This window comes from Lathamus discolor, chromosome 6 (assembly GCF_037157495.1).
Source record: "Lathamus discolor isolate bLatDis1 chromosome 6, bLatDis1.hap1, whole genome shotgun sequence".
NCBI lineage: Eukaryota > Metazoa > Chordata > Aves > Psittaciformes > Psittacidae > Lathamus > Lathamus discolor.
Window position 1 is genome coordinate 75,968,425 of NC_088889.1, and position 17,648 is coordinate 75,986,072.

General features: G+C 38.7%; 2 long non-coding RNA genes across 4 annotated transcripts in view; one reads left to right on the plus strand and one right to left on the minus strand.

Annotated features, from left to right (window-relative positions):
- Positions 1-1,780, plus strand: part of LOC136016518 (uncharacterized) — a 5,695-nt gene extending 3,915 nt beyond the window's left edge. The window contains exon 3 of the long non-coding RNA XR_010613619.1: positions 359-1,780. This is a non-coding gene — a long non-coding RNA (uncharacterized LOC136016518). The remainder of the gene's footprint in view (positions 1-358) is intronic.
- Positions 1-17,593, minus strand: part of LOC136016517 (uncharacterized) — a 19,368-nt gene extending 1,775 nt beyond the window's left edge. The window contains exons 1-3 of one of the 3 annotated variants that reach the window (XR_010613618.1): positions 16,911-17,593; positions 15,832-15,967; positions 10,120-14,222 (exon numbers count right to left, since the gene is read on the minus strand). This is a non-coding gene — a long non-coding RNA (uncharacterized LOC136016517). Of the gene's footprint in view, positions 1-10,119; positions 14,223-15,831; positions 16,002-16,910 lie in introns of all 3 variants that reach the window. The other 2 variants (XR_010613616.1, XR_010613617.1) reach the window with 2 other exon arrangements.
- Between the last annotated feature and the right edge of the window lie 55 nt (positions 17,594-17,648).

Consider the following 17,648-nt stretch of genomic DNA (forward strand, 5'->3'; position numbering starts at 1 on the left):
TAGCATACAGAACAAAATCCAACTTCGATTTAGGACCATACCAGCCTATAGTATAACTTGTCATGTCTTTGGTAATAGTAAGCCTATGAGTAGCATAATATGTTCTGAGAGAATTTTGGGGAGCATGTTTGTATCATTGTCCTTTATATGCCTTTTGACAGTGATGTTATTCTGTCCATTCTGCAAAAATACTGTGCTAGTGTGTAGCTGCCCATAACAGACAGTTGTGTGCTGGAAAAGCTGTCATTACATAAATGTTCTTGAAACTGGTTTATAGTTATAATGTATGCAGAGGAGCTAAATTACTCCTACAGGTTTCTTCTTTCATCTCTCTTTTTCTGGTTTTGTTCTCTTGCAGATTCTACCCTCTGCTCCTTAAGTAATAACAGCTACAAGCACAAAGTGCATCCTGCGCATACAACCACCCAGGCAAATAACAAGATTGCAAGTATGTTCCCGGAGTACCACGTAGACTGATGCAACTCTGGTCATTTTATGATACAGAAATATATCATCTGTTTTTGAGCAAAGCCACAGACAGGAAGATTCTGGGGAAGGACCCTATATAATTTCTGGCTTGCTTGGTTCTTCAGTCTCAACAAGCATCTCTGCCTTCCAGAAGATTTCTTACACACAGTAAATCAAGTTCTACATTTCAGTATTTGCATCCAAAAAAAGACCAGGGCCTGCTTCTTCTGGAACCTAGGGCTACTTTTTATATCTAAAGGAAAAGACACTCAGCAATGCAACTCCTGCAGTTCTGTGAAACAAAATTTGAAATCTGTAGCATATCTCTGGAAGGATGTTTGACTTGCTTGCTTTTACATAGGTTACACCAACTTGGATTCTTGAAATGGTTGATGTAATGACCAGCATGATGAGATAGAGTGACCTCTCAGCAAATTTGTGGGTGATACCAAATTGGGGGGAGTGGTTGATATACTGGAGGGCAGGGCTGCTACTCTGATGGACCCAGTCAGACTGGAAAGAGGAGCTGCTGGGGAACCTCATGAAGTTCAGCAAAGGCAAATGCAAAGCCCTGCATCTGGGTTGGCATAACCCCATGTGTTGGGACAGGTTGGGAACTGACTGCATAGAGAGCGGCTTTATAAAAAAGAAGCTGGGGGTCATGGTGCACAAGCTGAATGTGAGTCAACAGTGTGCTCTTGCAACAAACATGTCCAGCTGCTTATTGGGCTGAGCACAACTGATAGGTTTGGAGGGAAGAGATTCTTCCCTTCCACTTGACACTTGTGAGACAACATTTGGAGTTCTGAGTCTCGTTTTAAGAAAGGCATTCGCATGCTAAGCAAGACTTGTAAAGGCCACCAAACTGTTCAGGGGGCTGCAGTTGATGACATATAAAAAGCTGAAAGCAGTGGATTTGCTCAGGTTTAAAGATGGTGAGGGGAGGTGATACTGGTGACTACCACTTCCTCATGGAACAGTGTAGAAAATATGCAGTCAGATTCTTCCCAGAGGTGCACAAGAGGTGTTTGCTTTAATGGAACCTGCCTTGAGCAGAAAGTTAGACAGCAGACTTGCAAGGAAAGAGACTCTAACACTGCTGCTTGTTTTGCCTAAAGGTGTTCATGAAACTATGCCCTGCAGGCAGGGAAGGCAGTAGCCTGTTCTACTGCAATAACAAATTAATTGATTAATTATTTTTCCAGTGTATCACCAACTAAGCTATGTAAATGCATTGGGGAAATCATCTGTACTGAATTCAAAGAGAGCTGAGACTTTGCCTACTTTATTAAATAGACAGTCTTGTTATAAACAGCACTAGTGTCCTTTTCATAAAGAAATACTTTACTGTCAATCTGACTCACTGTTCTGAAACCCCAATTCTGTGTCTTTGTCCGTGCTGACCATTTCTGAATCTTCTTCCACTTCTATTTTTACTGAGATGGGGGGAAACTGTAGAACTGTACACAGTATTCAAGGTGAAGATAGACAATGGATTTATGGAGACTGTGCAGACCACATTCTGCTAAGAGGGAAGGGACAGAAATGCATGTTATGATTTTGTGTAACTTTTAGTATGTCTACTGGCTCTTTTTTGTCTCTAAATATTTTAAATTGCTTAAAAACAGAATGCAGATTTTTGTTACCTGTTTATTTGTTCACCTCTTATTGTCTTGTTCTATAACACCCCATTTGTCTGGCCTACTTTTCACAACCTTTCTGTTCATGATGTCTGCTTCCTCAGCTGTGAAGAGTTTAATGGCAGCTGGACACTTGCCAGAAGACAAAACCCCTAAGTATGTGTCCATCAAAGGAAAAGTGAGTAGAATGTAGCCCTTGCCTGTTCTGGGCTAATCAGCACAAGAGCTACCTATCTTTAAACAGCTTAAACACCATCAAGACTGCTTTGGGAACTAGGAAGTTCAATGTGTTCTTGAGAGACAAAAGAACCCTGTAAATACTGAGGGATGGGGAACATCTGGATTAGCTAGAGAATTTATCAGTAGGAAACAAGCGAATACCAGAAATCTGGTGGTATTTTAAGACGTCAGATCAAAAAGTATCAACAGTATCTTTCTGTTGCTGTTGGACTGTCTCCCATCTTTACTTTTGCTTTGCAGTGTGGTTGGGATGAGGAGTAATTGAACAAGAGAACTGTCAGCACTAGCATCATGATTTGCCACACCAGAAATAAACAAGGTACTTCCAAATCAGCCAACAGATGTAAGAGTCATTTGCCAAGGAGTATGTATGGAGTGTAAGTAAGTGCACAACATGCAGGGCAATGTTCAGTAAAATGTTTGCTTAGCTGCCATTGTTTAGCCACTAGCTGCTGTTCTGATTTCCAGTGAGAAGCAAGGACTCTCATCTCAATACAAGGCAGAGTTTAAATGCATTCTCTAATCTGGGCCGTCATGATAAGCATATTATTAAGTTTTCTATGTAGGCCTATTTTCCACCACATTTAGAAAACACAAATGCCATGGGTATTATGTTATATAAACAATTTATGTATCCTGTAATTATAAAGACTTAAGCTTATGCTTCTTTGCAGTATCAATTACTGGCTTAAGAATGCTTTTTCCTAAAACTAAAAAGGCATTTATGATTCTACAGGTTTTATATTTCCTTAAAAGTGATCAGTTACAGACAAGAAATGACATGGTCAGGACATTTACAACAGAAGACTTGCAGACTCCTTATGAGAAAAAGCTAAGAAAACAGTTGAGTCTGAAGGCAGCTGCTGTAGTGAAGTCCCAGTGCTTTGTAAATATGCAGTGCTCAGGCAAAAACCACTGATGCTTAACTTGCAGAGTTCACTGAATCTTCAAACACATATAGAAATACTGCAAAATTTCCATTGTACATAATGAAAATTAGGACACCAGTTGGTTTGGCAGTTTGAAGCCTTGGTTGTTCTTTTTGGTTTAATTTTAATACAAGGAAGATGTCCTGATGCAAATACATAAATTGCTTCCTTGGTTTAAAATAATTTCCTAATGATGATGCTTTATTTACTGAACTGCACAGAGTGGAAAAATTCTTATCTACAGGTCCTGTAACTAATAAAGTTCATACCATCCTTAACACATAGAGGGGCTCTATGCTTTAAAATAACATATATGAAGAAAATTGTTCCTATGTATAAAGGAGAGAAAGTTCTAACTGGATATGAGATGCCACCACATGCATCATATGCTATGAACTGCCCCATTTGTACAACAGTGATGGAACTGTCATTCTCTTTGCATTTACTATACAGAATCAGGAAGTTTGCTATGCTGCGTGGAACAGGCCTTACTAACTGGCATCAGGATGTGCAAGATAGCAAGAAAAAGCAGGAGTAAGGAATCAGTCACAGTAAAGTTTTAAAAATAATAGTTTTCAACTGTTAGGATTGTGAATCTTGCTAAATGGATTTAAATTCGTTAAAGCACTAAAGCTTACCTAAAATACATAAAGGATCAAATCACAGGTGATCTCAAGAACCAGCAGCTGAAAGGTGACTAGAAACAAAGCAGTCCATTTCCTCCAAGGCCTTCTTTGGTAAGTTCCTAGTTTCAAATTTACATTATAACTTTCACTGACTTGCTTTTCACATTCTGCAGAAATCAACAGTCGTGTTCCCAAACAGCCATTTTTCTGTGCTCATGAAACTCTTTCAGATGGCAATCACTAAATATATTTTCCCCTTTTATGGTGTAAAGCTTAGCACATTTTAATTGTGTCTCAGTTACTTCACCATAGGCATTTTCTTTTAAATTATGTAGAATGGTAAAAATTTTGTCTAGCTTTGTTTTGTGACAATGGCACCTCAAAAACCAGGAATAATATGGGGCTGCATATAAAATTTGATCCTGATAATATTGGATGATCTTATCAAATAAACAGCTTGTGCATACTTGACATTTTTGCTTCACAGAGCAAAACAGTACTGCATACATAGAGTACTGTGAATTTTACATGTGGTCCGAAAGTAAGATCTGCATACTTAATGGTGACTTGATATTGCTCTGAGAATCCCAGCCTTTTCATTTCCTAATTCTGTTTGGAATTCTTCAATGCCATGTTAATGTTATAATATTGCTCTAGTTATTTCCTCTGCCAGAAAGAAGAAAAGATAAACCCTTATTAGTTTACACACAATGTAATCCCTAGGAAGGATTTGCCAGGAACAGATAATCTTTGCTTGTGTGCAGGTCTTATTTAGAACGGAGCATCAAGAGGAGGCATACCCAAACTTAATTACGTAAGCAATTCTAATTAATTCTGTAAAATACTATACTGAATTTCACTTTAGATTGTTTTGTTCTGAGAGCCACCAAATAAAATATCTGTATAATATTTATTTTAAAAACCAAAAGTCACGTCTGTACGTCACTGTCAAATCATAGATGTTCAAGGTTAACTGTGTTGAGATGCTGCTGGAGGTTCATTTTTTTCACCTCAAGTGGTATTTTTCATTTGTTACTTTTTGTTTAAGCAACAGTTTGCCTACAGATGTGTGCAAATGTGTCCTGCATATGCATCTAATGAAGTAGAATTAAAATGTAAAGCAAAGCAGTTAATTCTCTGCAACGATTTCATCCTGATCCTAGGGAAGCGAATGCATCTTCTGTTCCTCTGGACAGAAAGCAAGCACTAAATAATACAAGCACTAAACACTTTTTTTTTTAATATAAAAAAAGAAGCATTTTGTGCTGTTTCACACATATTGCATCCCCCTTCAGTTTTCTGTAATCTGCATATTGAGGTGATTACCTCACAACTGGAAGGACTGGAATTAGGTGGGTCCTTTTATGATCATTATGACTGTAAGTTGAAGGAAGAGGAGGAGCTGCAGCAGTTCTCATTTTACTTGAAATACTGGACTCAGGAACCTGTGTGAGAACCTTCAGCAGCACAATCCCTTACAGAAGGGTCACCATTGAAACAAGTGTAATTGCTTACGGCAGGCTACTTCTTTCCAAGGTTTTTGGTCTTTGAATTTTGCTTTTCATCACTTTGGCTTGGCCTCTGCCCATCATCTTTTCTTCTTCAGCTTCTTAAGTCACTTGTCAGTTTTTCAGAGTTAAAGGTCAGATCACTCCATCTGACTTGTAAGCCACAGGCCCTGAAATTTCTTGTACCAGCCCAAGTAATTTCTCTTTGAGCAAGGCATATTTTCTATCTACTTATAGCATGTAATTAAACTTGGAGTCACACAATTTTAGAAGATAAGGAACTTCCTGTTCCGTTAACAGAAGAACATCTTGTAAGGAGCTGTGGCTGGAAAAGAGTTGAATCAAGAGTAGGCACCAGCAGTAGAGATGGGACAGCCTCGTTAGGGGAGAGTTTATTTAAAACCAATTGACTTACAGTAAGATGAGCCTATGCACATTTGAAGTGGGTCATTTTTATAACAAAACTGAAATTTAATAAAGACAGACTTTCTTTTCTGAGCAAGAAAAAGGTGGTTTAGTCATTCAAATATTCGTAGGGGTAATAATTTGGGAGAGCTTTCAGTAAAGGGAGGAATAGCAATAGCTCAATTCTAAAATGTTTCAACTGACAGCTAAAGAAACGCTAGCCTTGAGAAAATAGAAACTGTAAACAATATTTAGTATAGGTTAGGTTCAGCTAAACCAGTACGTTCCTACTATCTCTGAAAGGTAACAAAGAAAAAGGTATAAAACTATTTAATACCTGAGATTCAGCGGTTTAGCAGAAGAAAGGCCATTTCTATGTAAACAAATAATCACTGTGACAGCTGCTTAAGTTTAAAACCTGAAAGCTGCATTTCACAAATTTAAATGAGACCCAGGATCACTGAAGCTCTATACAAAGTCAGTGGCAAGGTGGACATACAGACTTGGAAAAGCCCAGCTGCTTGTCTTATTTTCTGTGCTTTTAAGTGTGCTAGTTGCTGCTTATTCTACCAAGAACAATGCTGCTGTAGTTTTAAAGGCTGACATACCCAAACTATACAGATACAGAAAAACATCAAAAGGCAGGCAACATTTCCTTTTAAAATAGCTTCTGACAATGACTTAGTATAATTATACATTTTCCAGACTGAGGTTTGGAAGACTGTTAACTCCCCTGTCAATTTAAAGCCTCCTTTTGTATACAGCCAGTGGGTGTGGTGCCACGTTTGAGTACAGCATCCAAGTTAAAAACTCAACTATCTAAGGTTGCTTTCCAGTCTTACAGCATACCAACTCAAAACTCAAATTTTGCGGAAGCACAAGTGATTAGAAACACAAAAACTGATTTATAAAACATATTAAAACAGCATGAAATTAACGAAAAGTTGATTAGTGCACAGGTATGAGAAACAGCGGAACTCTGCCTGTTGCAGCAACTTCTATGTTAATGGCAGTGTAATCCTACTGCAATTGCAGTTGTTTCCTAAAAACATTTCTCCATTACTTCCTGTATACTATATCCTGCCTTGTAATACCCATGTGGACAAAAATTGTTGTGAAAGGTCTTGCTGCTCTATCATTGCCTTTATTTGTAATGGCCACTGTAAACTGGATTCATCTGGATTCACTTTCATACTTCAGAATCAGAACTTTGTGAAACTAAGTGTGTTAGTCCACTGTCATGGAAGTCTGAAAATCACTTCCGAAATTGTGTGTTTTTAAAGAAATAATTTGTACATACCTAGATGCTGACAATACAGCTCACGCTGCAGTTATGTCAGCACCACTACATTATGCAGTGGTAGCACAGTAGCTCACACTTGTTTCCCACAGTTCTTGAGCAGTGTGCATACTAGCTCTTTCAGGCAAGATGTGCTAACCTTATTTTTCCAGACATTAATTAATTCTTTCAGAATAATTCCCTGTGGAATCACTAATTTCTGGTTGTGTTGTTTATGAATCAACTTCAGTGATAAATCAATTAAATCCCTGAGATTTTATAGTTTTAGAGTCAAACCAGCTTGAATACCAAAATGCTGAACAGAGGGATGCCATGTATGATCCCCAAGGAAGAAAATACTTTCTTAGGGTGTCTACGGCAGCATTCATAGAATGGTTTGGGTTGGAAGGGACCTTAAAGCTCATCTAGTTCCAACCCCCTGCCATGGGCAGGGACATGTCCCACTAGACCAAGTTGCTCCAATCCCCATGCAAAGCATTCTCATGCTTTTCTGCTCTACTTCTATGATTTCCTGAAAAGGCGCTGGTTTAAAATATTTCTCTTTTGACAGAATTTCAGTTATGAAGCATTCTGTTTGGTTTTTTTTTTTTCTATTTTGAAACAAAGATTCTGCTTCTCCATAAAACAGAGGAGTGAAAGGACAACATACAATTTTCTAATATCTAAGCTTGACACATTTTTAAAGTTTCAGTTGCTGGCTAGATAGATCACTTGGTGACATGACTGCTGACGACAACTGATGTACCCATTGCCAAAACACTCCTGTACCTATTTATAATTCTTAATATACAGCAGCATTACAAATCAATAATTTCTGCAGTTTACAAAAAAATGCTTTCTTTATCCTTTTCTCTATTTTAAAACAGTTTGTTGCTCAAGGAAAGTCAAGAATTGAAGACTGCCAGGAAGGAATAAAAGGTGAATTCTACAAGCAAATTTAGTGGAAAAGCGTGTGTGTTGAGAGGGTGGGAAGACTTGTCTCTCCTGCCCTCTGAAAGAGTTGTATTTTAAATCCTGTATTTCACTAACGATTGTAAAGAAAACAGAAAAACCTGTCATGAGGTTGATACTCAGCAGTATAAAATGAGAAATAAGCTAGGCTGAGCACAATAGCTAGCTTCGGCCTCCTTTGGTTTTCTGTCAAAAGCACCTAAACAAGTCTGGACACCCTTATTTAAGGTTTTACTTAAATTCAGTCAGAGTTTTTCAGTGTATACATAAAATTGTTAGTTTTGTAATATGGCTTTTGTTCCACTACATTTTAGGAGACAGATTATTAAAATGGTTTTGGTGTTCATGTTCTCTAATAGGAAGTAGAATGATATAAAACAAAAAGTAAACACTACTGTTAAAGCTTGAAACTCCAATTCCTTGAAATGTGTCAGAAGTAAGCCTGAAGAATTCCTCAAGTGTGTTTTTATACTCAGTCAGCTTGAAAATGCTTTGCTATTTTTACTAGTGCTTATAAACCTGAGCTTTGGATGACTGCTTGACCGTTTGGAATAAGGATGACAGTTAAGATCAGCTGATGAATAATTTCTTATACTGTTTGCAGGAATTAAGGTATTGGTCTATAACTGAGCACTGTGGTGGCTGATTCTCTATGTGAAGGGCCTAAACTTCCTCCATAGTACATGGAGTTAAGAATTCTTAAGAGCCAACATGATGATTGGGGACTTTCTATTTTGCCACACAGATATGATTAAACACAGCAGAGAGGTGTAACATTTTGACCTAAGACTGTAGGGAATCAGACATAGTGCCAATGTATTAATAGCTTTCAGGATAGAAGAGCTGCAGTTTAGAGGCTTTGAAGATATTTAACTTACTTTGCATTCCTACTAAAAGGATAATCTAATTGTCAGCTTAAAGAGGTTTGTAAGCAACTACTGCTTCTACTCCTTTTGCTGAAATTGTGAAAAGAATTAGTGTCTCTTACTCAAGCGAGAGAGGAATAACCATGCACCAGTGACACTCTATCTTGTGATTAGGATACCTGACTGCAAAAAGAGAAATATGGCTTGATCCCTGCTTGTTTATGCAAAGGTCTCTTGCAAAACTTTCTTCAGAGAACTGACTCCTGCTTCGAGCAATTCATCTCGCAAAGTGTTAGCATTTTAGTCTGGCTCAGAAGTAAGCTATGTACTGTGCTTTTTATAGTGTTGTCTCAGACTCTATATGTGACTTGGATTCCTTTGGGGTAAAATAAGACAGGACAGGTATTCCTCACATCTGCCCATGTTATTTGCTAAAGCACCATTCTTTAAATGAATTGGATTATAAACCAGTTTTCCCCTCTCCATCTTCTTTATGGACAGATTTAAACCTCATATATAACCTGTGATGAAAAAGAGATAATTAACTTTACCTATATTCCATCTTTTCAGTTACACTAGAATTCTTCAGCATTAAAAGTCTGTTCTAGTTAACCTCTAAACACAAAGACAAGCAAATAAAGACAGGACTACTGAGTTGAAAAATCAAGATATTGTATCTAACAAAAACGTACTTCTGTAAAGTACAGCTACAACAAACATTGTATGTCAAGTAAAACACTTCCTGAGATTCATGCTAACAGTGGATGCAGTGACATTCTCTGTCTTCCAAGGCAGTACCAGTCACACCTTATATCGTTAAATTCATCAGTGCAGCCATAGTTACAGAAAAGAAAATGACAAAATTAAGACCTGATGTAAACAGCTGAAGCTCATGATAATGGGTTAGCTAGTTCCAATAGTGATATAAAGATTATATTAGCAAATAGGTCAGATAATAGGTGTAATTTTCTTCATCTTAATCTCCAATGTGTTTATAATGTACAAATAAGACAACAGATAGAGAAAATCAAATAGAATAAAATAATCCAATAAATTAAATGGGCATAGGAAAAGAGTACTTCTAAAGGGAAAAAATCTGATACTCTTTTCTTTAGGGAAACTGTAAAGACTAACAGTGTTAAGAATTAAAAGCTTCTCTCAAAGAAGAGAGTTGACAAATGAGTACCTTCATGATGTGCTTTCCTTGAAGCCCTGAAGCATCTTGATATGTATAAATCAGTATCTCATTTTCAGGATATGTTCTGCACTCTCAGGAAGTGTCCTTGCTTAGCTCATTGGATATGAAGTGAGGTGCTGTAAGAACTGCCCACAGAACTTCTGACTGCTCATTACCCTGGCCAAAATTACCTACCATCACCTGGAATAGATCAGATACCATTAAATTAAGAATTGAAGCAATGTATATTATGGTTCATAATGAAATAACAGCCTTTGTGTCCAGACAGATACATTTGTCTGATTGTAAGAAATTCTGCAAATGTGACTCCCTTAAGAAAATGGTAAAACACCTTAAAAGATTGATAGATCTTAGGGGTATGCAGTGTCAAGGCTCAGTCAGCTCAAAAATGGAAGTTAAGCTTACAGAGCAGAACTTTTATTTGTATCAGTCACTCAAATTTATTTACTCTTTAGTGTTTCTCATCTGAATTACTAAAAAATGTCCTACATCTTCTATTTAATTTTTAAATCACATTTTCAAAGCTTTCTGCATGGCTGTGCAAATGAATCTTGAATTTTCTAGCCCAGCTACAAATTCTATTTGCATATTTTTACATAATTTGGGCAGCTAACACTTCAGAAGGGTATCTTAGCTAAGTACCTTGATTGTAATGATTAAAAATTTAACTGCTGCATTTTTGGGACAGTGTTTGAAGAGTGAGTTTGAGTAGTCACTCTAGAGGCACTTGCAGGTATGGCACCACATGGTTCCAATTTTGCCACTCCTCCTATTGAAATGTGACAATATCAAGAGACAGACTAAACCATTGACAGCCTGACAAGCACATCTTTTTTCTTTCCACTGCCAAAGCAAGGTGATGCATTTTGATTTGTTTCCAAGCATACTGGGAGGTAACTTAGATAACTTAGGAAAAAGCTAGCTAGGAGAAAAAAAGCCCAAACCCTAGATCCATCTCCCAACTGACCATTCTAACCCTTACTGCTCTTAAGAGAATGTTGAAAGCAGAGAGTGGCACTTTATTTTTGGCTAACAGATCTCTAACAGGTCACCCATTTTAAAAAATGGTTCTTTTCTGCTCACATCCTCATTACACCAGTCATCCATAACTTTGGCACACTGCCATATATTTTACTCATGATTATCCTCTGAGGCTATTCAGAGGCTTGAAGCTAATGCTCATGATAGTGGCTGGTAGTAACAAATTTCAACTAGCCACACGTAATCATAGAATCATAATCATAGAATCACAGACTGGTTTGGGTTGGAAGGGACCTTAAAGTTCATCCAGTTCCACCCCCCTGCCACAGGCAGGGACACCTTCCACTAGACCAGGATGCTCCAAGCCTCATCCAACCTGGCCTTGAACACTGCCAGGGATGGGGCAGCCACAGCTTCTCTCGGCAACCTGTGCCAGTGACTCAGCACCCTCACGGGGAAGAACTTCTGCCTAAGAGCTCATCTCAGTCTCCCCTCTGTCAGTTTAAAGCCATTACCCCTGTGCTATCCCTATATGCCCTTGTAAAAAGTCCCTCTCCAGATTTCTTATAGCCCCTTTAGGCGCTGGAAGCTGCTCCAAGGTCTCCCCAGAGCCTTCTCTTCTCCAGGCTGAACAAGCCCAGCTCTCTCAGTCTGTCCCCAGAGCAGAGGTGCTCTAGCCTTTGGAGCATCTTCGTGGCCTCCTCTGGACTCTCTCCAACAATAATACATTTGTTTTCTGTGTGCTAAAATATTGAAACAGCTTGACATGAAAAAAGAAAAAAAAAATTCAAGAAGTCCTTTCTAACGTTGAACCTTTCAACCTAAAATAATTAACTTCCTACTTTTTGTGGATTCAGGTCAGACTTAAGTTTGTTGCTACCGGCCAGGATTCAGCTCCGACAAACTGGCCAGCACCCCTAGGACGCACCAGAATGGGGCTTATGCCCTCTGCTGGTCTACCGGATGCTGACTCGTCTGCTGTGGAAGGTAGAATTCATCTTGGATTTGGTAAAACAATCCCCAAGTGACGTCTAGGCATCACGGAATGACTCTTTACCGACTTAACTTTTGCCTCAAATTAGGACTGAGACATTGAAACAAAATCAAGATATTCTTTATTGTATACTCATTTTTTAATGTAAAGGTTATGATTGATAGATTTCTACATTAACTCCTATGCAAAACCCTGTAAGTATTTCACTAGCTTAAACAATTTCCAGCTATGTTCCAACAAGCAAGAAAAATGCTAAGCAGTTTCCTAATCTTTATAGCTAGTCTCAGGCTCATGCCATAAAAGTTACAGTTTAACTTGTCTTGTTAGAGAGCCTAATTTGCATGCAATACTCAATGTTTTGTTGCGGAGATATGTAGAATCCACCACTACCAACAAAAAAGCCCCGTATTGGCAAACCAAAACCTAATACTGGCAATACCTTTGGTGAAAATCCTCCTGCATATGCAGGCCAGCTACAAAAATGTGCAAAAGGTCTTCCTGTTTTATTCACAGCAATGCTCACCTCTGGCTATCCTAAGCAAAAGAGAGATGTCAAGTAATGGCAGAAAATACAGTAATAGTGTGAGACCCCAGAAAAACAAGCAAAAACCCCACCAACTGCACAGTGACTTTTTGAATGGATTTCATTAAACTATATTTAATCTACACGTGATTATTTAAAATAGAGAGCACTATTTTGGTCCTGTCACTTGTCTTTAGAAGGGAATTGTATGTAATCGTTCATAATCTAATTTAATTCAGTTTAATTCTGCAGATTTCTCTTCTTCATATTCATATAACATGACTTAACTTAATTCAGGTCAGCACTCCTGAGCATGCTTTCCTCAAAGGAGTTCTGGGTTTCATACCTTAGTTTTGTATAAAGCTCTATCTTGGTGAAGAATACTTATATAGAACTTATCCATACACTCTTTGCTGTTGACTGTTTCCTTGGGTAGTAGCTAAAACATAGATTCACATCCAACTAAAACTGTTCATACAGATATTAGATATATTTTTTTAAATGTTCTGTTTAATTTTTCAGGGAGTTTGGTATTTTTTTTTTTGCTTCCCAAAATATATGTGGAGTTGGAATAATCATATATTCCATATGTAGTTATATTCCACAACCACTGTTTAAGGAAAGAGAGCTATGTCATCATACACACACACACACACACACACACACACACACATAAAGGATAGAATTCTGAGTTTGGGAAAAAATCAGCGACTTGATCCAAATTAAAAAAAAAAAAAAAAAAGCAGCAAACTCCAGGTTTGAAGGGAATACATTCCTGGGATTATTTCTAGACATAAATAATCTATTTATGTCAGGAATTCCAGTGAACTGTAATCCTAATGTCATGTCAGAAAGTGTTGCATGATAAGGACTTCAGATGCTGCAGATAAAGGAATACACTGAAAAAACCTGTCTTCCACTATCATTCCCAGCTATGCAATTGTCCTGATCCATGAGCATGTAATTAACATGGGTTCCAAAGCAATTTACTTTATAATATTTGAATTATAAAAATCAGCTGGTTTTGTTTTGTTTCCTCTGCAAATTATTTTTTTCGAGTTCAAGAGAAGTCCCTTTGCTTGTTTTGTTTTACAAGCTCATTGTGGAAAAAAATGTTTCAAAAGCTGGCCATGTTTTTTAAAAAGGCACCTGCGTAAATGCTGTACTTTCCATTTTCTGTCAGTAACAATTCTTCCCCAGCTCAAAAGATCACTTTATTTAAACGAGGAAATTCACAAAAATTAACTCAAAAAATTACTCAACCATAAATGTTAAGGTATTATAATTTAAGATTAACAACAAGAACACATCTACTTGTAAAGCAGTGGAAAGGAGAGAATATGCATTTTCTTCTGTCTTCGTAAGTACTTTTAACATAATCTACAGTTTTACATTGTTCAGGCTGTAGCTTTGCTGAATACAAAAACACAAACAGAGCAAGCCTAGAAGATAAAATGAACCACTGGAGAGCAACAAGGTCATATTGCAGTGACTGCATCTTGGAGAGCAGTTTGGCTGTTCTTGGAATGCAGGACTCAGTTCTCCACTTTAAACACTTCCTTGAATAATTAATGGGTTAAAAACTCTATTGTCCTAGGAAATTTCAGACAGGAAGAGAAAGTCATTATAAAATCACAACTATTATCATTCACCTGAAGCTAATAAATGTATAGATAGTCACAATACAATGGTAAAAAACATCAGGATGGAAAACATAGCTATTACTTAGTAACAGTGACAATCCTAAAAATAATTCACGTTCAATTTGCTTAACAGGGGAAAAGGTTGCTCATGCCAAGCTTCCATCTTCCCCTAGGCTAGGCTTAGTCAACAAACCTATAGCCATAGACAGGGTGTTGAAATAGCAGCCATCAAGCACCTCTTTAGCCTATCAGTTTCCTGTTCTACAAATGTTGACATCAATACCAATGTTTAGCGCTGTCCACAGGATAGCATGTGCAATTACAATTGCAGTGCTTAACAAATAGTAAGTTTTAGTCCTCTGTAAGCACCTAGTTAGATAAGATGATGTTGGTTTCCGCTGTTTTCATCCGGACACTTAATACTGCAACTTCTGCCGCTTAAGGTGCTGCATAACAACTTCAGTTAGGTTCTCGGTCAGTCTTATTAAAGCAACCAAAACATATGTTTCTCATTGACAATTCTACCACAGTGGCTAAAGTTTATCATAGAACACCTCTTGTTCTCCAAAGCACAGAAAAGCTCCATAACTTCTAGTTACATCTAGTACATTGAGTGTCAAATAATTAACCTAGTTTGTTTGTTCAGGATCATTAGTGAGAATAGTGATGAAACATAGAATCATAGAATAGTTAGGGTTGGAAAGGACCTCAAGATCATCTAGTTCCAACCCCCCTGCCGGCAGGGACACCTCACACTAAACTATCCCACACAAGGCTTCATCCAACCTGGCCTTGAACACCGTCAAGGATGGAGCATCCATCACCTTAAAACTGCTTTTAAGATGGCAGAAGGATAATTCTCCAAGACAGCAACCGCAAGGTTTTCCAGCTGACTTTAGCCATATTCAGGCAGCGTGCAGGGGTAATTCCTTTTTGGTACAGAAATATGATGTCTCCAAATTCCCATTAAAGAATATTTTAAGCTAACTCACACACAGCAGTAATGAAGTTCCATTTTTCATCTCAGTATAAGTAAATCAGCAGTTGAAATGGTCAAAAAAATAATTGGGTAAGTTTATGTAGGCTTCTACCCACAATATTTTAAAATGAAAGGTAATGAGTTTATGTAACAGGATTCTCATCAGTTAACTCACAACAAGGTACTTCAGAGTGGTTTAAGTGTAACTACTATCCTTTTCCTCTGAGTAGTTCATTATTATATCATGTAATTAATTTAAACAAGGAAGGAAGATGATTACTTGTTAGCCTCTTCCAATTTAATTTATATAAAAGCTAAATAAATTACTTTGACAAAAACTTACTGGGCCAGACATATTATTCAGCTTGCCACATTCTCAAGATACTCTGCACACCTTATACCTTTCATTGAAATCACAACTCTACAGCTCCCACTAAAGCTACTTTATAAGGTACAATTTGTTGTAACACCTGAACGATTTGTTCAATACCCTCTTTATTCTAACACAAAATTTACTTTGCTTTCTAAGTGTTTGATAGGTAGGGTATTTGTATAGACATTTTTAGTAATGTAACTTTACCTGATGCAATTTTCAGGCTCACGTTTGCAGTCTGTAATTACATCTGAAACATGCCCAAAGTAGTTGAACCATCAGTGGAGTCCTCAACAAGCCATCCTCCAAAGGAGAACAGTGTGCAGCCAATCCTAACAGCAGGCTTAGAAAAATCAGCAACATGATTTATGTAATACCTATAAATTAAAAGGATTAACAGCTAGGATTAATATTTTCATTGTGCTACCACCAGCCACACGATTTTACCTCAGCAATGATTTGCTGTTCTGGATGAGAACGATCATACTGCTTGCTTTCTTAAGCTGCTCGGTGTTCAAACAATTGTAATTTGGAATTGGATATACCTTCTTACCATTTTTATGGTCCATTTCATAGTTCATGATCTATGGGTGTAATTCTTGTTCTATGCATCATTTTTTTTTAACTCTTTTTGTTTCTCTCACCTCCCTTTTTTTGCTTACTGTTGCTGCAATAAGCAAAAGCCAGATTTTTCATTGAGTCCTACCACACTTTTGCATTTCATTCTATAGACTTAAGCATTAACTATTTAACATCTGACAGCTCCCATTAAATTGGCACACTTAGTCTCAAGAACTGACATGACTTCACCTGATGAAACTAATAATCGGCTGTATTCCTTTAGTCTCAGTTAATGGCAGTATAATTTGTATACTATGTTTGTTAAAACTTGTAAAGCTTTTCCTTATACAGTTCCACCTTTATACAAGCCACATCAGTGCCTCAAGTGTTTGGGTTTTATCACGTTATTTGTGGGGGCCATGCATACACGAGCCTAGTCAGCTGTGCTACTGACACTGCAGCATTAATGCTACCAGAAAAAAAAAAAAACCACCACAGTATCATTAGAACGTCAATTCTGTGCAGTAGAAGAGAGGCACAGACCAGCTCTTTGCATGTGAGGGAGCATTCAGGATACCCACAACCACACTGCCCTGACAGCACACAGCAGGATGGGAAGGAGCCCTGCCTTCACCAAAGAGCCCTGCTGCTGAGAAGGAACGACAAACAACATCCCTTAAGCCTCCCGCTCCCTCCTGGTTTATTATCGGCAAAAGTTTCACAACCTGAGACAAGAGCCGCAAGTTGCAGCAGGGGAGGTTTAGACTGGATATTGGGAACATTTTCTTCACTGAGAGGGCGACCAGAATTGGAACAGGCTGCTCAGGGCAGTAGCGGAGTCACCGTCCCCGGAAGTGCTCACAAAGCGTGTAGACGAGGCCCTTAGTGACATGGTTTAGCGGCGGCTTTAACGGTGCTGGGGAACCGTTGGGCTTGATAATCTTTTCCAACCCGGTTTAGTCTATGATTTTATGAACCGTGTTTTCTGAGCTCCAACACAGAGTCTGCAACACAACACGTCCCCGGGTTCGTAAATACTCGTCTCAGGTGAACGACGGAGAACACCTCGGCTCACTCCCATGCACGGGAATGGCAGAAGCTGCAAGGACACTCTCAGAGCCGCCAGCTCGGTCCGCGCTCGCTTCAACGCGGCTGAAGGCGCAGCAGCGCCCCAGACCCACCCCAGAAGCAGCAGCCGCTCGCCGGCTGTCCCGCGGCCTGCCCCAGTCAGACGAGGGCCGTTACCGGACACCGTTACCTCACGCGTCCCCTCAGGCGGCGGGCGCCCCGAGCGCACGCAGAGCAGCAAGAGAGGTACGACGCCAGCACAGCCCATCCGCCTTAAGCCGGCGCGACAAGGGGACAGTGACATCACTGGGCGCGGGGTCTCCCATAGGACGCCGCGAACGGGTTACCGCGTCACGCCGCTGCCGGAAGAGCTAGCGGGGGGCCGGAAGGTGAGC